Source organism: Suricata suricatta, chromosome 4 (assembly GCF_006229205.1).
Source record: "Suricata suricatta isolate VVHF042 chromosome 4, meerkat_22Aug2017_6uvM2_HiC, whole genome shotgun sequence".
NCBI classification, from domain to species: domain Eukaryota; kingdom Metazoa; phylum Chordata; class Mammalia; order Carnivora; family Herpestidae; genus Suricata; species Suricata suricatta.
Window position 1 is genome coordinate 103,220,373 of NC_043703.1, and position 19,999 is coordinate 103,240,371.

General features: G+C 36.4%; 1 protein-coding gene and 1 non-coding gene across 4 annotated transcripts in view; one reads left to right on the forward strand and one right to left on the reverse strand.

The window, feature by feature from the left end:
• FANCL (FA complementation group L) overlaps nt 1-19,999 on the reverse strand; it is a 97,565-nt gene that overhangs the window by 24,708 nt on the left and 52,858 nt on the right. The gene's annotated exons all lie outside the window — the stretch shown is intronic.
• On the forward strand, nt 14,125-14,231 carry LOC115290919. Its single transcript, XR_003908300.1, has one exon. It is a non-coding gene; the product is annotated as a U6 spliceosomal RNA (small nuclear RNA).

A 19,999-nucleotide genomic window follows, 5' to 3' on the forward strand; every position in this document is an offset into this window, starting at 1 on the left:
TCCTGACTAGTTTTATGCTAAAACACAGGGGGCCTGTTTTGGCAATGCTTGTCCACTTTTATTGCTAAAGGATGTGTGTGAATCAAGTACCTTGATATTTGAACCCAGAAACGTCAAGTGGGTTATTATAGTTTATGCTTAATAAATTATCAGAAAAACATTATATCATTATTCTAAAAACCTTAAGTGGTCCCATATTTTCTTATGAAGCATAGCCAATGAACAAGGAGGTAGATAAAGATGTTATTAGCTCCATGACTAGACAATGTACTTTCAGAGAAAGAAATCAATGATCTGGTTTCCACAGTGATATTGTCCACTCATGAATTGTCTGTATGCTTAAGTCTAAACTCTTTTCAAGGCATGAAAGATTGAGGAACAATTTTTTTTTTGCATTCTACAAAGAAACTAAGTACAAGTACAAGCTATGAAGTTAGTGCCTATGGCCCACTGATACCCACAAGTTACATAAAATTTTTCAAGTGATGGTAACAAGTCAAGGAAACTGATAGCAACTGGGATTGCTCCTAGCAATTTTCTGGGAACAAGGACATCACCTGAAAGAAGACTAGTATAGTCTTTTATTTATAAATCGATTTTAAAGAAGGCCTGTCGAGTTATATTGCTTAGAAGGTCACATATAGTTGCTTAGGTTTTGTTGCCTTAAAAAAAATCAAGTAAGCAAAAAGCAATGATTTTTTAAGAAGGCAAATTTCTGGGCCATAATGATGACTGGTCTATTAGGACCCTTGTTCTACATCATCTTCATCTGTAGCTGTAACAGTAAGTGACATATGCAAAGATAATCTGAGCTTGGGGTCTTCCCAGAGAAGCAAACTCTGACACAAGAGCTTGTGTGTGCACACAGGTTATTGGCAATTATCTTAGGGACGGAGATGGAGGGGGGCCTGAGAAGAGTGAAATAGAACAGAAAACAAAAATAAGGGTGTGCTGTGAAGCTGGTCACTGTGGTCAATGGTGGCTGTCTGAGTCGTTGTAGAGAAAGCTCAGAATTGCTGCCCCCAAAAGAGTTCAAAACATTTATTTACTGGCTTTTGTTCCCACATTGCCCTAAAAGGGATAATAATTCTCACATTTCCAGATTTGCATATATGTGTATGCTCCTATAGGCACCATTGGTCCTGGCAGTAGAAAAGCTCTAGGCCAAAGAACGAAGTAGTGATAGAGTGGAGATGAGGTGTTTCATCAAGACACACCACTAGGAGGCTGACTGAAATGAGGCGGCCAAGTAAAAAGTAAATTCAATGGAAGTGAAAGACGGAACAAGAATTACCTGATTCCTAGCCATCTACTAACAAAGGAAGTAACACATGGTCAATTCCCTAATAGGTAAATAAATATATATTCTTTAAAATCCTCCTCATGAAATTAATTTATATAAAACTGTAATGGTAACAAAAGGGAAATCTTTGAAATATCCAAAATACATGTCTATAAAAAAATCCCATTTGGGTTGTTGTCTTATTATTGAGCTTTGAGAACTCATTACATATTCCATTATCAAATAAGCAATTCGCAAATATTTTGTCTTGGGCTATGGCTTGTCTTTTCATTCTCTTAACAGTATTTTTCAAGAAAAGAAAATTTGAATTTTGATTAAGTCCAATTTATCAATTTGTTCTCATACTGATCTTGCTTTGGGTGTTATATTAAGAAATCTTCAAGTCCCAGGGCACCCGGGTGGCTCAATCAGTTAAGCATCTGACTTCAGCTCAGGTCATGATCTCATGGTTCATAAGTTTCAGCCCCACATCAGGCTCTGTGCTGACAGCTCAGACCCTGGAGCCTGCTTTGGATTCTGTGTCTCCCTCTCTCTCTCTCTCTGCCCCTGCCCCGTTCTTGTTCTGGCTCTGTCTCTCAAAAATAAATAAATGTTTAAAAAAAGAAGAAGAAGAAGAAGAAAAGAAATCCCAAAGTCCCAAAGCTGTTCTTTGTGTTTCCCAGAAGTTTCGTTGAGTTTTACATTGTTCATAATCCATGTGGAGTTAAGCTTTGTATACAGATTGAAGTTCATCTTTTGCATACAGCAAATTGCTTCAGCCCCATTTACTGAAAAGACAGTCTTACCTCCACACTGAATATCTTTCCACCTTTGCCAAAAATAGTTATTATATATATAAACAGTTGTTTGAGTATACAGATGGTCCCCAACTTACAATGTTCTGACTTCTGATATTCCAACTTTACAATGGTATGAAAAATGATAGGCTTTCAGTAGAACCTGTTCTTCAGATTTTGACCTTTCCAGGCTAATAATACGCTGTAGGATATTCTTGTGATGCTGGACAGCGGCAGCTAGCCACAGCTCCCAGTGAGCCAGGCAATTACAAAGGGAAACAACCCATACACTTGACGCATGCTGCACCCATACAACCACTCTGCTTTTCACTTTCAGTACAGGATTCAATAATTTATAGAAGATTTTCAGTACACTATTATAAAATAGCCTTTGGTAGATGACCTTGCCCAACTGTGGGCTAGTGTAAGTGTTCTGAGCACATTTAAGGTAGGCTGGACGAAGCTAGGATGTTCAGTAGGTTACATGTATTATTAATTGCATTTTTGACTTAACAATATTTTTAACTCACAATGGGTTTACAAGGATATAACCTGATAAACTTAAGGAATATTTTAAGTCAAGGAATATTTCTATGATAAAGCCACATTGTCTTGATAAAGGCAAATTTGTATCTTGAAATCAGGTCACATTAATCCTTTAACTTTGTTCTTTTTCAGATTCTCTATTATAGATCCTTTGCATTTTCCTTATGTAGTTTAGAATTATATTATCAATTTATAAACTAAATCTGTTGGGATTCTGACTGGGATTGTATTAAATCCATAAATCAATTTGAAGAGAACTGACATCTTAACAATACTGCGTAATCTAATGCATTAGTGTGGCCTATCTCTCCATCTATTTAGGTTGTTTAGGCAAAACATTTGCAGATACCTCACCAGGGGAGAGATATATGGATGACAAACACATAAAAAATATGTGCAACATCACTGGTCATTAAGGGAATGCAATTAAAATCACAATGACTTTTCACTATACACTATTAGAAGGCTAACATGAGAAAGAATGACCAAACTGCAGACAAACAGGAACTCTCAAGCACTATTGGCTTGAAATATAAAATTTAACAACCACTTTTTTTTATTTGAGAAAGAGAGCAAGCAGGGGAGGGGTCAGAGAGAGAGGGCAGAGAGAGGGCAGAGAGGGTGAGGAGGAGAGGGGGGAAGGGAGAGAGAGGGGGGCCAAAGCGGGGTAGAGGGGAGAGAGGGGAAGGGAGAGGGGAGGAGAGAGAGGGGGGAGAGAGAGAATCTTAAGCAGGCTCTTTGCTCAGCTCAGAGCTCGACGTGGGGCTCAGTCTCACAACTGTGACATCCTGACCTGAGCCAAAATCAAGAGTTGGATGCTTAACTGACTCAGACACCCAAGTGCCCCAACAACCACTTTCTTAAGCAACCATTCTGAATTCTGAAGCAGTTTAAAGTTTTAAAACAGTTTCAACAGTTTAAAAAATAATAATTAAAAAAATTTTTAATGGTAGCAGTTTCTTAAATTAAACATACACCTTCTGTATGATCCAGCATTCATTCCACCCCTAGGTGTTCGCTAAAGAGAAATGAAAGTATATGTTCATATGACATCACAGAATATTAATAACAGCTCTATCTGTAGTAGTCGAATCTTGAAAACTATTCATACGTCCATCAACAAGAAAAAGAACAGTATGTAGTAAATCCGTAAAAGGGAGTACTACTCGGCATAAAAATAATGAACTATTATTATATGCCACATATAGAAGAATCTCTAATCATGCTGAGCAAAGAAATCTGACAGAAGAGTAGACAAAATCACACAATTCTAGAAAGCGTATCAGCAGTTGCCTGGGGACCAGCGGAAGAACGAGAGGGAGAGAGATTACAAAGGGAGTGGAGAATTACCGCATTCACCTGACAAAGGGCACCGAGGAAAGTTGGGCCTGGAAATGTTTACTATCTTCACTGGAGGGTTGATTTCACAGGTGTAAACATTTGTCAAAACTCAAACTGTACACTTTAAATATATTCAGCTTACTGTAGATCAATTATACCTTTAAAAAGCTGTTTAAAAAAAAACACACTTGTTCTGACTTCTGGGTAGTAATGGATCTCCACAACAGTACATTCTTTGCATATTATTCACTAATTAGGAGCTTAAAAAATCATAAAATAGCAATATTTCTAACACCAAGGGCAAAGACAGAAAATAACTGTCCATAAACTCATCACTTGTAGAAGGAAATTTTATACTTTTATAAATAAATAGATATATAAGAAGTATATATACTGGAGAAGGAAGGAGAAAAGATATATGGGAGAACTCAGATGTTAGCTATTCTCCCATAGCTGTTATTAAATTATGTTAAACTAGGAAAGCACTTAAGCAGAAAAGTGTGAACACTGCCAATCTCAAAATGTAACGCTTATTATCTTTAAAAGCATTTTGTTACTTTTATAATACCTGAAGTGATATAATAATGTCAGTCACTTAACCAGATCTTAGAGTATAATATCTTCATCTTAAGTACTATTATTTCCAGTATTTTAATAATTTTCTCACAGTCCCGGAATGTGATCTTTTGTGCTCTGATGACACTTAAATTAATAGCATAATTTTCTGGTACTTGCAACAGTTGCTTTCCATTCTGATTTTTTTTATACTTTCCTATAATATGTGCAGATAAATCCTCTAATAATCATTTTTTGTCTTTATCTCTAGGGGATTCAAAAAGCTTCAATAGAGTAAGGAAATATCAAGACAAAACTTAAAAAATTTAATTTTAATATTAATTGCAATATTTCTAATCAGATATCTTTAAAGAGATAGTAAATCTCTTAAATATTCAGTTCATTTGATCTTATTTGCAAGCTTCATTGATGTTCTCAACATTTTCTGTAGGTAGCCCTATAACTCCATCTATTTCATCAAATACTATTCTCCGTCAAGCAATCCACAGAGAATATATCAACTCTTGCTACACTTAAGCTTGTAGCTGACCACTGCTGCTGCTGACTTAAACGAGGTGCTGCTAGGGGCATTTAGGGGGCTCAGCTGGTTAACTGTCTGACTCTTGATTTCAGCTCAGGTCATGCTCTCACAGTTGTGAGATTGGGCCTGCCTTAAGACTCCACTGAGCATGAAGCCTGTTTAAGGTTCTCTCTCTCCCCTCCAGTCTGCCCTGTCCCACTCCCTCTCCTCTCCCAGCACCGCCCCCCCCCCCCCCCCCCCCCCCCCCCCCCCCCCCCCCCCCCCCCCCCCCCCCCCCCCCCCCCCCCGCCGCCTTCTCTAAGAAAAAAAAAGATTTGGTACTATTTTTAAGTCTTAAGAAGAGGGTATCTACCCACAAAGTCAAATGATATATAGTCACTTCATAAACAGCCATTACAGAATGACTATAGCAGCTGTGTTTAAAAAAGGAAACAAAAGAAAAGATACATCCAACTGTCAAGAGCATGCTGACAATTAGTAGGCACTCTAAACCTGGTCTTTAGCTATTCTATACTGTAGACCATTTAAAAAAAAAATCAACATCCAGTCAATTAGGAGAGGATTCTGAGTAGATGGCGAAGTTAGAAAACACCGGGAATCCGTCTCCCCACCGAGACATTTACCCTGCTAGAACCTGTGTGATGGATCTATTTGGGAACCCTGGAGGCTACTGAAGGCTTGCAAATTCTATCAGTTTCAGCTCTTCACTTGACAGAGGGTCTCCATCACCCAGCCCACAGATACTCCAGAAGCAAGCTGCACAGCTTATAGGAGGCAGGGTAGGCAAAAGGGATCTTGTCTTTCAAATATCAGCAACCTGTGTTCTGATCTGAATGTGGCTTCTAATCTCAGAGGGGCAAGCAAAGAAGAAGTGGGACATTGTTACTGTACCTCTTCCCAATGTTGCAAGCCCCTCCTCCTCCTGCAGAGTATTTTGAGAGCCAGTGCGGTCCCCCCTAATCATTTTTATTCTTATCCCCTTTTTGGGAGTCAGATATTAAAGCCATTAACATTTAAAAATGACTTTATATAAAGGGGAAATGTGGAAGTCACAGTTTAAGCACAAGGAAAGACAGAAACTCAAAAAGTACCAGATAAGATCCTAATAAGCTTATATCTCAGGCTAATCCTTGGCACAGAGACAACCTATGAAAATTAAAAAAAAAAAAAAAAAAAAAAAAACACCCAAAAGAATAAAATAAAAAAGTGGGAGATTATGATCTTTCCTCTGTAGGGAGAAGGGAAAATCCAATTTCCAGATTTACATCACTACTAAAAGTATCCAGTTTTCAACAACAACAAAATTACAAGCCATAAAATAAGAGCAAAGTATGACCTTGATCCCAAGAAAAAACATTAAAGAAATGACCCCTTAAAAAGACCTGATAGTAGATTTACTAGACAAAGAATCTGAAAAAAATGGTCTTAAAGATGCTTTAAAAATTAAAGAGAGATGTGGAGAAAGTCATGAAAATGATGTATGAACAAAATGGAAACACCCATTAAGAAAACCTAAAAAGAAACCAAAATGAGATTTTGGAGCTGAACATATACAATGACTGAAATGGAATATTTATAAAAGCAATCTAAACACAGATGTGAGAGTGCAAAAAAGTAGGGGCCTTAAAGACAAGATAGTGTAAATGATCAAATCTGAGCAACAGAGAGCAAACGGAATGAAGAGAACAGACCTACGGGAAAAGTGTGACATCAACAATACAGGCACTGTGAGGACCCAAAAGAAGAAAGCAGCAGAGAAACCATTTGAAGAAATAATACATTAAAAATCCTAATTTTGATGAAAGACATGAATATAAACATCCAAGAGATCAATGAAGTCAAAGTATGATTAAATCAAAGAGCTCCACACCAGGATAATCAAGCTTTCAAAAGCCAAAGACAGAATGTTATAAAAAGCAAGAAGCAACTCATCATATATAAGGAATCCTCAAAAACAATCAGATTTCTCAGAAATTTTGAAAGCCAGTAAAGGCTGTGGGCTGATATATTCAAAGTGCTTAAAACAAAAACAAAAAATTATCAACCAAGAATCCTGGCAAAACTGCCCTAAGTGAGGAAGAAATTAAGACATTCCCAGATAAATAAAAGCTGAAGTAGTTCTATGATTAGACCCAGGCTGCAAGAAATGCTCAAAGGAGTCTCACAGGTTGAAATTAAAGGACAATAGACAGTAACATGAAGCCCTTTAAAAAAATAAAGATCTGGGGCGCCTGGGTGGCTCAGTCGGTTAAACGTCCGACTTCGGCTCAGGTCATGATCTCATGGTTCGTGGGTTCAAGGCTAGTGTTGGGCTCTGTGCTGACAGCTAGCTCAGAGCCTGGAGCCTGCCTGTCTTCAGATTCTGTATCTCCCTCTCTCTTTGACCCTCCCCTGCTCACACGGTCTCTGTCTCTCAAAAAAATAGAAATAAAAAAAATAAATATCTAAGAAAAGGCAATTATATGAGCAAGTATAAAAGTTAGTATTATCATAAACAATGGCTGAACTCCACTCTTCATTTTCTATAGGATTTAACACTAAACACTAAAATAACAATTAGTCTAAAAGCTAGCATTATTTATAACTTTGGTTTGTAAGTCCCCATTTTGTTTTCTACATAGTTTATGAGACTAATGCATTTAAAAAATTATTAGTTTACAGTTTAGGGCACACAATGTACAAAAATGTAACTCTGTAATATCAACAACTGAAAAGCATAGGTACAGGGTTGCAAAGGACCAAAGGTTGTATATGTTATTGAAGTTAAGCTGGTATAAATTCAACTTAGAAGGCTACAACTTCAAGATATTAAATTTAATCCCCATGGTAACCACAGAGAAAATAACTATTACATATACACAAAAAGGAGAAATTTAAATATTTAACTAGAAAAATTCAACTAAGTCTAAAAACAGCAATGCAAGAACTAACGGACAAAATAGGACATATGGAGAACAGTAGCAAAATGACAGAAATATGTCCCTTATCAGTAATTACTTTAAATATAAATGGATTAAACTCTCCAATCAAAAGACAGAATTCAATAAGAACCAAATGTGACCTTGTACATATCTTGGCAGCTAAAATTCTTTAAGGCTACTGATGGATGACCCCTTAAAGCAGTCTTGTCTGATTGCTGCATGCAGGGATAAGTTTCTCCTTTAGTTTCTTTCTTGGGGGAGGGAGGTTTTGGCAAAAATATTCATTGTAACATTACAGGGGCTCTTTTGTTAGAGCTCCTCTATGATAGACATTAACAGGTGAGCAACAGCCACATGTACTGATTGTATCCATTCACAATGGACAATGGTACTGAATGTAAGCTAGCTTATGTTTATCACAATGATTTTCTTGAGCTTGTTCTTATGATTTAAGAGGTACCAGGCATACATTTTTACACTGAAATCTAAAGATACCTTAAAAACACTTTCCACAAAACAGTCCTTCGTCATTATTTACTAATGTGTTTGTACAGTTTTGTATGTTAATTTATGATTTTTTCAGCAAAAAAATGTATATGCAAGAACCAAAAATAAAAACAAAAGACATACAGATTGGATAATGGATAAAAACATGTTCCAACTATATGCTGTCTCTAAGAGTCTGACTTTAAATCCACAAAGAGGTTAAAAGTGAAAGGATGAAGAAAGATATTCCATGCAAATAACAGCCTAAAGAGAGCAGGGGTGGCAATACTAACTATCAAAGTAGACTTTACATTAAAATAAGTTACAAAAGACAAAGAAGGATATTACAGGTGCCCATCTTCCATTTACTGCAGGTTTGATTCCAAACCACTGCACTGAAGCGATTATCAAGATAAAGCAAATGCTGCACTAAAGCAAGTCAAACGAATTTTTTGGTTTCCCAGTGCATTTAAAAGTTATGTTTATACTGTACTGTGGCCTATTAGGTGTGCAGTAACATATGTGTAAAATAATGTTCTTTCATTAAAGAACACATTACTGGGGTGTCTGGGTGGCTCAGTCGGCTGAGCATCCAACTACTGCTCAGGTCATGATCTTGCAGTTTGTAATTCAAGCCCTACATCAGTCTCTGCGCGGATAGCTCAGACCCTGGAGCCTCCTTGGGATTCTGTGTCTCATTCTCTCTCTGCCCCTCCCCGACTTGTGCTTGCCCCTCTCTCTAAAAAATAAATAAATGTTTAAAAAAAAGGGTTTTTTTTAGCACATTATTGCTAGAAAGTGCTAACTCTCCTCCAAGCATTCAGAGTCCTAATCTTTCTGCTGGAAGATGTCTTGTCTTGATGTTGATGGTAGCAGACTGATGAGGGTAGTGGCTACTGGAAGTCAGAGTGGCTATACTAATTTCTTCAGATAAGATAACAATGAAGTTTGAGGCACTAAGGGACTTCCTCCCCTTTCCAATTTCTCTGTGGCACGCAATGCTGTTTGACTCCCACATTGGAGTCCATTCTCTCAAACCCTACCATTGCTTTATCAACTAAGTTTCTGTAATATCCTAATCCCTACTGTCTTTTCAACAATCTTCACAGCATCTTTGCCTGGTGTAGATTCTATCTCAAAAAAACACTTTCTTTGCTCATTCATAAGAAACAATTCCTTATCCACTAAAGTTTGATCAGGAGATTGAAGCAATTCAGTCCCATCTTCAGGTTCCACTTCTAAGTCTAGTTCTCCTGAATCATTTCCCCCACATCCACACCACATCTCCACTGAAGTCTTGAACCCCTTAAAGTCTTCCTTGAGGGTTTGCATCAACTTCTTCCAGACTCCTTCCTGTTCGTGTTGATATTTTACCCTCTTCCTGTGAATCACAAACATTCTTATGGCATCTACAACAGTGAATTCCTTCCAGAAGGTTTTCAGGTTACTTTTCCCAGATCTGTGGGCTATAGGTCAATTAACTCTACAAAATGCATTTCCTAAATAATAAGACTTGAAAGACAAAATGACCCCTTGATCCACAGGCGGCTGAATGGATATTGCATTAACAGGCATGAAAACATAAATCTCCTTGCACATCTCCATCAGAACTCTTGGGTGACCAGGAACATTGTCAATGAGCAGCAATATTTTAAAAGGAATTTTTAAATTTTTTCTTACTATGTTGTAAACAGATGTGATGTCACCCAGGCTTTGTTATTCCATTTACAGAGCATGCACAGAGTTGATACCATCAATCTTACGAGCTCTAGGATTTTCAGAATCATAAATGAACAATGGCTTCAACTTAAAGTCACCAATTGCATTAGACCTTAAAAAGTCAACTTGTCATTTGAAGCTTAAGAGGCAAAGCACTGACTTCTCTCTATGACAGTCCCAGATGGCATCAGCTTCTAAAGAGTGTTTTGTCTACACTGATAATCTGTTCTTTAGTGTAGCGACCTTCATTCACTATCTTAGCTAGATCTTCTGAATAAACTTACTGCAGCTTCTAGCTCAGCACTTGCTGCTTCACCTTGCCCTTCATGCTTTAGAGAGGACTTCTCTCCTTGAACCTCATGAACCAGCCTCTGCAGACTCAAACTTTTCTTCTGCAACTTACTCATCTCTTCCTTACCTTCATAGAATTGAACAGAGTTAAGGCTTTGCTCTGGACTAGGCTTTGGCTTAGGAGAATGCTGTTGCAGATGTGACTTTCTACCCAGATCTCGCAAACCACTTAAACAGTTTTGCTTTCTCATAATTTCTGTGTTCACTGGAGTAACACTGTTAATCTCCTTCAAGAATGTCTTTACATTCATACCCTGGTTTAGTGTTTGGCTCACAAGTCTCACTTTCAGCCTACCGTAGTTTCTGCCATGTTTTCCTCACTAAGTTTACTCATTTGTAGCTTTTGATTTAAAGTGAGAGACGCACAACTCTTCTTCTCACCTGAACACTTAGAGGCTATTTAGGGTTATTAACCAGCCTGATATCAAAATTTTTGTGTCTCAGGGAGCAGGACAGTCAGGGGAGAGGGAGCAAGATGGGGGAAATCCAGGATGTGCAGCAGTCAGAACACACACAACATTTATTGAATTCACCATCTTAAATGGGTGCAATTCATGGGGACTCAAAGAGTCACATCAAAGATCACTGGCTGCAGATCATCATAGCAAATAATAATGAAAAACTCTGCAATAGAGTAAGAATTACCACAATGTGGCAGAGACCAGAAGGGAGCAAATGCTATTGGAAAATGGCACCAATAAACTTCTTCAAGGCAAGAAACCTTCAATTTGCAAACACAAAAACAAAAACAAACAAAAAACAAAAATTGTATCTGTGAAGCCCAATAAAGCAAAACCCAGTAAAACGAGGTATGCTAGTACTCTAGACCCTGCCTACCTCGAGCAAAAGCTCCAGTGCTCTAACTCTGACCCACTGATCTGAACACCAGATGCTGTGTCATTCGTGCACTATCTCCTAATTTCATGCCTTTGTCCTTTGGCTAAAGCAGTTGTCTCCTGAAGTATCATCTCCCGTCCCAAACTTAACTTCTCATTCCTCAAGACACACTAAGTTCAAGTAACATCCTATCCAGAAAACTTGCTTAGCCACATCTGGTCAGAGTATATGCCTGTTCTCCACCTTATCACAAAAGCTCTACATAATTTTAGTAAAATATGTTGAGTATTATCTCTCTAAATTCCTCTCTCCTTATTAGACTGCAAGTTAATCCCGAAAGCCTACCCTAGGTTTTAGAACCTGTCTAATTCCCCTGAACAACCTCAGAGTCCAGCTCAGTGCTCCACATGCAGTGGATAAAAAATGTATGCTACATTTAAATTGTTTCCTACTGGAAAATGTTGCTTCTTGCTTTTCTATTTATGTCCTTTTGTAAGGTTAACTATGAAGAAAGACTTGACCATGACAGCTATACAATTTCATCTAATAAAGCACTAAAAATAAGATATAATTTCACTAGTAGACCTTTGTTAAGTTAGTTCCTCTTAAGTATCATCCCTAAGTTCTATGAATGTTCTATGAATGTCCAAACAACAATGCGGGAAAATAAGAGCATTTATCCCTTTGTCACTTGCCTGTAGTTGGAAATGTGGGACTCCATTCATATTTAGCACACTTATTTAGAAATTTCAGTATTTCTCTTTAACTAGCAGCCCACTGGTGAAAGCAAAAAATGAATTTTAACATTCCATGTTCACAACCACTTTATACATCAGAATTCAAAGAAAGTAGTAACTATAACATCTAATAATTAGTATTCCATAAAAAGAGGGTAAAAGCTACTAGTTAAGGAAGGTTGATTAAATACATGCATCTCATTTCAGTCCCAACCCAAAATGCATTAAAACTATGTTGTTGTTGTTTTTCCTTTATGGCATAATCTCACCAAAAAAAGAAAAAAATGGAGAATTGGAGAGGCAACAACAACAAAATTTTGGAAGCAGAAAAACAAAGTGATGGCTCATATAAGCATAGACACAAATTCCTAAAAACATTAAGAAATGAAATCTAGCAATATGCAATGTACATTGGAGATTATAGGTGTGTGATCAATAAACAGTTATCATACACACCATGACCTAACAGGGTTTATTTCAAGGACACAGGACTGGTTTAACATTAGGAAATCCAACAATTCATCACATTAACAGATTAAAGGAGAAAAACAATTTGATTATCTTAACATATGAAGAGAATATATTTAATAATTTCAACTTCCCAGTCATAACAAAACTCTCAGCAAACAGGAAACAGAAATTCCATTAATTATTGTTAAAGGATTTCAGTACAAGAAACACACAGACAAAAATCTACCTAATAATAAAAACTTAGAAGTTTGTCCTTTGAGATTTGGAAAAAGACAAGAATGCTTACGTTTACTATTTATAGTTCACATTGTATTGCAGGGCTTAGCCAGAGCAGTAAAGGGGGGGGGGTGGAGAAGGTGTAAAGACAGGAATGGAGGAAATAAAACTGTTGTTACAAATGATGTGATTATATTCACAGTAAATCCAAATGAATTTATTGATAAATTATTAGGTAAGAGTTTAACAAGGCTACTGGACAGAAAATCATTAAAGAAAATAGATTTAAATACATCAGCAACAAACAAAACTGAAGGAAAAAAGGGAAAAAATGACTACTATACACAACCAAGAATGGCCAAAATTAAAAAGTATGAAAATACCAAGTCATAACTTGGATATCATTTTTTACCTCCCAGCTCCAAATCCACCCTCATTATTTATCTGCTCTGTGGTAATGTAAGTTTACCCTGTAAGCATGTCTCTTTAACAGCTACATGATGATCAGCCTTATCAGTAGAAGATGCCCTAAGGTTAACTGCTTACTAATTCCGGCTGTGATATCCTGTCCACCAGCCTTGGTCAACTTCTCCCTCGGAGGAATGTTTTCTGCCTGCTCAGTGACTACCAGGCAGAAGACTGGAAGGGTCTTCTCCAAGAAATCTAACCATACAATCATTCAAAAATACCCAAAGGTACTAACATTTGGCATTCTTTATTATGCGATCTGCTCAGAAGACTTTACACTAAAGTTCACAGCTAACAAGCCCCACATACGCACTCAGAGCTTTCAAACAGCTTTTTATAGTTGACTTTTAATCACAAGCAGATAAACAAAGATAATAAGCTTAGACAAAAAAGTAACTCAAGGAAACAGGAACTACTCAGAGGAGGAAAAAAAAAAAGAAAAATATTACTATCTCTGGGGAAAAAAGAATATACACACATGAAGTGAACTCTTAGAGATGAATATGACAGAAGTAAAAACAAACAACAAGAAAACCCACCTCGACAGGAAGGTTATTAGATAAAGTTGATGAAATTTCCCAGAAATAAAGCTAACAGAAAACCTAATACAGATGGGTAAGAGGAGATATAGACAAGTGACAGAAATTGGAGGCTGACTGAGTTTTAAGTACAAAAAAAGAACGGAAATGAAGAAGTAAGGTAACTAAACTCAAGAAATAGCAACAGCCAGGGTGACAAAGGAAAAATAAGGGTTAACTACATGGCTTATCTCTGCATAATACACATAATATATAATACACATAATAATGTAAACCCTGATTATTGCTATAGTCAAAATTAAAAGGTAACTATTTGGATGCTCACCTTGGCAGCACATATACTAAAACCGAAATGATACAGAGAAGATTAGCATGGCCCCTACAAAAGGAGGACATGCAAATTTGCAAAACATTCCATGTAAAAAAAAAAAGTAAATAAATAAAAAGTCAACTATTTGGGGAAAACAGGAAGATAAGTATGCATGTGCATGGAGTGGGAGCAGGTAGAAGCAGCAGCAACCTCACTTATAGTAAAAAGTTGACAGATAAGGACTAAAAAACAAAACACAGTATAATTACAAGAGTATAATACAAATAATAGAACACCAAAAGGATCAGTTAACAATTAAAAGTCACAGATTTTGCAAAAGGAGAAGGAGGTGGGAAGGAGGCTAGGAAATACTATTTGGGCTAAAAAACAGCTTGCCCATATTGTTATGGTAAACTAGAAAATATGATTTAAGTTTATTTATTTTGAAAGAGAGAAAGAGACCGAGAGCAGGGGAGGGGCAGAGAGTGAAGGGAAAGTGAGAGAGAATTCCCAACAGGCTCCTCACCGTCAGTACAGAGCCTGACATTGGGGTTGAACCCATGAACCATGAGATCATGACCTGAACTGAAATCAAGAGTCAGATGCTTAACCAACTGAGCCACCCAGGTGCCCCGAGAAAACTTTGATTTCTTAAACAAGCATTCACAGTAGCAACAAAATTTTTTTTAATATGTAGGAGTAAATTCAACAAAAATATGCCAAATGTGGATTAAGAAACCACCACTGCTTAAGTGAGGGACCTAAATAAATGTAAACATAACCAATTTCTAGATTATGGACACAAGAGTTCTTTTTTTAATTTTTTTAATGGTTTTTATTTATTTTTGAGAGACAGAGACAGTGCGAGCAGGGGAGGGTCAGAGAGAGAGAGAGGAATCCGAAGCAGGCTCCAGGTTCTGAGCTGGCTGTCAGCACAGAGCCCGACGCGGGGCTCGAACCCACGAACCTTGAGGTCATGACCTGAGCCAAAGCCGACTGAGCCACCCAGACGCCCTGGACACAAGAGTTCTTAATTTGATGGAAATATATAAACCTGATTATAACTAAAAACTAAATGATTCTAAGGAGTTTCTAGAATAATGCACAGTATTATCAGTGATATTTTAAAAACGAAAATATTTTGTCAAGTGACATAGTTTCAAAGCTATTATCCAGTGAGGACCGCATTCTAAATGAAGGGATTACAGGTGATTTGTAGTTTCTCTCTTTTTTTTTTTTTTTTTTTTTTAAGAATCAATTCAGGATACTTTTAAAATAAGTTACTGGGAGCCTGGCTCAGTCGGTTAAGCATCCAACTCTTGATTTCGGCTCAAGTTATGATGTGGGTCATGAGATCAAGGCCTGTGTTCCATACTGAGTGTGGAGCCTCCTTGGGATTCTCTCTCCCCCTACCCCTTTCTGACCCTCACCTGCTCATGCTCTCTTCTCTCACTCCCTCAAAATAAATCAACTTTACAAAAAAAGTTATTAAAAAAGAAAAAGAATGAAAGATGATTAATAGATTTACTGAGACCAGTATCACACTGATACTTCTACCATATCACATGATCTCAATAATGAATTAAGCTTCTTTGTTTTGGTCCTTTTGATGTCTTTGTAAGCATACCACTATGGTAACAATATAACTGCCTTGGCAAAAGCATATTTAATTAACCAATGTAAGAGTGAACAAGAATCCAGTACTAGGAGTTCTCCAACAAAGAGAGCAAAGAGAAAAATGAAAAGAAAGAGAATCTAAGAGGACAAAAAAAAAAAAGTTGTTCCACAAGATCCTTAGAAGGGATACAGGGAGTTTTTCCCCTTACATTCTGTTTATCTTAAATCAAATTTATTTTTCTTAATATCTCTGTGGAAAAGAAAAAGTTATTTCCATATACATATGAGCTGAGGCAAGGAGCAGTCACATGACTTATCTGAAATCATACAATTAAGTCAGTGACTGAACTGTAAACAAAACCAACACTACCCAACTGCTAGTCTGCTGTTCTAACTGATGGGTCCTGCTCCCTGCTATGTACTACGACTGTTTCCTTTAATTATGAACTCTTCATTCACCATCACCTTACCAGCCAGAGGCTTCGTGATTGGTTTTGCTATTCTTGCACTCATAGCATTATTCTAAGGATATGGGATTTCCAGGATAAAAAATATAAAGACCACTGCTTATTGTATCATGCCAAATCTGAAAATTCCAACTGCAATGGCAAGGATACATCACCAAACCTGCACTCAATGACACAACTATAAATAGAACCGCAATTCTAACACCTATTTGGGGTTGATCAGTGGTCTGGAGAGAATGAATTTTGTTCTTATAGATCCCAGTATCAGTTCACTTAAAATCTTACATTACAGCATTCTATGGTCTCATTAGTCAACAAAATTCACAAATATAACCTAGAAGTTGAAGTCCAAAAGGTAGCAGAGTGCTAGGATACATTTTGGAGTATCTGAGATGCTGGGAAGTATGCAAATATAAGAATCATGAGATATTCTTACATTCTATGCTTAAATCTATAAGAGAAAATTTATTGGGTAAACAAAGTAAATCTCTGAAAAGACGTATGCAGTCACTTGTCTTTGAGAAGCACTTTGTGTTTCTTTGGCACAGATCACAGCAGCAGTAGGAGCAGCAGCCTTGCCCTTGGTGCTGATTTCTTACTACTCTAAATGTCTCCTCTGAGCCAGAATACACTGGCTGTTGCTGATCACGCTGTGAGACACCTGCACTGGCTACTAGGCTTGTCATGACGCACAAAACCCTACCATCTTCAGCTTGACATTGTGCAAGTTATAATTATTCATCCAAATGAATATGTCAGAGCAGCAGCAGCAGACCTCTCATCAGAGCAAAAGAAAAATACATCAAAACATTATCAACCCAGCAGGAAGACAGGGACCATAAGGAAAATTACCCATTTTTAATATGGATGCCACAAAGCCATGCCTATTATTTCACAAAAAGAAAGGAAAATAAAGATCTTCCAAGTTTAAAGTCCAGAAACACTGAATCCAAAGAGGAAATGTACAAACACAGACAAGGATTTTTTTTAATCAATTATCTGGGACCTATTTGCAATCTCATAAATATAAGTATGCTGTTAGACTACATTTATTTTGCTTAAGAACTACAACTGTTTAAAAATTGTTAAGAAAAAGTAACTCCCACAAGCAGAATTGTTTCCAAAAAGCCAATGAAGAAAGATCATACAAAGTGGTCTGATATTGCTTCTTATTCTTTTAAAACATAAACCTTGCCAATACTCTCATCATGTCGAAAAGACTCCCGAGTGCATACCACTGGTAGTAGCACCAAAATGCTCAGGATGTACTTCTATGCTAGACGCTAAGTAGTAGGTAAATAACACATTTTGAAAAATTTCTAATTTAATGCCAAATGTAAAAGAAAAACTGAAATTATTCCTAGATCTACACAATGAAGACACATCCAAATTTTATGAGCATATATAAAATAGCCAAGTGTAAATAAAGAGTTCCATTTCCTAATTAAATATGAGAAAAACATACAACTTTTAGAGTATTAAGAAACTATCTTTTCAGAACAAGATATGAAAGATTTTCTCATTCAAGACACAAAAAGCAGGAATCACAAGAGAGAGATGATAAATGAAACCACACTGAAAGTTAAACTTCTGACAGAAAAGATCATATACAAAGTTAGTAAGTATGCCAGAGAAAGAAGATACATCCCATGTAACCAACAACTGGTATCCGACTAAAAAAGGGATGCTTACAATAAAGGAAAAAATTTTAAATGAAGATGATAAGTACAATAATAATGATTATCAATTCTTGTTAAAAATTAAGGTCAGACTATAGTCAGACTACTACTTGGAAAGGATTTGGAAAAGTAGGTGTGACTATGCAATCCTGGGTAGAAGTATAAACTTAGACAACCAATTTGGGAAGGCAATTTGGTAATATTTAGTAATCACAAAGAGGCACATTCCTTCAATCCAGCATTTTCACCTCTAGGCATAAGCCACCCTAGAAGTCTCCCATGTGTAGAAGGAAACCTAAGAAACTGTAAATAACCTTATCAGTATGGCAATGAACAAATTAACTTGTGGATTCATATAATGGAACTATACTAAGCATTTAAAGCAAATGTACTCAACATGCAAAGATCATGGGTAACTATCAGAAACAATGCTGTTTAAAAACCTCAGCCAGCCAGTATTATAGAATATGGCATGAACAAATGTGGGAAAAAAATATGCATGGATAGAACATGTGTCAATTTTAGGAAGGTGGTTCCTCTAGAAAGGGAGAGAAGGAAAGAGAAAAAAGGGATAAAAAGTCTTACTTGTTCCTGAAACATTTTATTCTTGAGAGACAAAAATAAAAGATATAAGTGAAACAAACGTGACAAAAAATTAACATCTGTCAAATATGAGTTGTGGATAAAAAGATAGCCACATTTTTATCTGTGCTTTACCAAGAATTTTATTATCTTCTTTAATTAAAAAAAAAGAATTTATGACATTCCAGTTACTAATTCTGTTTTCTTAGAGCTAGTACAAAACAGAAAACTTGCTGTATGACCTAATTAAATCTAAAATTCATACCACGCTCACATGTGCAAGGCATTGAGCTGGTGTTAAGTAGGGATAGAAAATTTGAAAGAAATTACCCTCAAGAGATTTTCCAGTGTACTGACATCACAACAGAATTTTGCTAAATGACAGAATAAGGTAAGCGCTAACACTCTTTTTGTGGAGATGCAAACTTTTCACCGATTTAAGTCTGGGAAAAACCTGAGTTATCTACGTTCAAAACACTAGAAACTCAGCAAAAACATAGTCTTCACGTTGGGATTCTGATACATATTAAAATATAATCTAGCAGATCTGGAAAGAATAATACAATTTAAGTACAGTGTTATCTCATAATCTCACACAAAACAAAGTTTACAGAGCCATTAAGAAATGTGTATTTTAAAAAGAGGAAAATATATATTTTAAAACAAGGAAGGCCAGATAGAAAATGTATATTTGAAAAAAAGGGAAAAGTTTCTGTAAAAAATTATATCAACACAGCATTTCTTAGATATTTATAACATATATCAGAAAAGCAAAAGCAAATTACAGGGTATTTTCTCTCCTTTATTTTGCTGTGTTCTCTCAATTTCCACTGAAAGGAAGGAGACTCTTGTTTTTAAAGAAGAAAAAAACTAGAAAAATAATTTTTAACATATATATGATTAAAAGGACATCTGAACTTATACACTATTTAAATCCTATTAGGTTTTTTAAAAAACTAACCACATACACAAGCATTTTACTTGTTTTTATGTAAAACTTTAGGCTAAATTTTCACTTGACCCTATCAAAATTTCATAACAAAAATATGGGTAGCCTCTAGAGAATATCTGTAAAATGTCCAGAGGAATGTTTTTCTTTCCCTCTTTGCATAAGGATAGAAATGCTCTCTCCATTCTGCTATCAACGGCCACAAGTTACTTGGTGAAAGGACCTGCCCTGTTATCATCAGATTGTTCCGAGTCCAACCACCCTTCTGTCAGATCTTTAAAAATCACACACACGTAATGTTGATGACGGTGCTAATTCCATAGCGCCTTATAGCTACATAATGTTACTGTTACACTGCACTTCTAATTTCCTCTTCTTGTCCAATTATCCAGTTTTTAAGAAACTAAACTGAGGGAAGCAAGAGCAAAAATCTCCTATATTCTTTACATAAAGTATGAGGGTTCCAAAGCCCATACAAAAATATAATCTCAGTTCAAGGATGAATTATGGGAACCACTTTATAATAATAAAAACTGAGTGGAAATGATTTGTATTTTCAGTCATAAGTCATTCTTCTATGAGAAATGA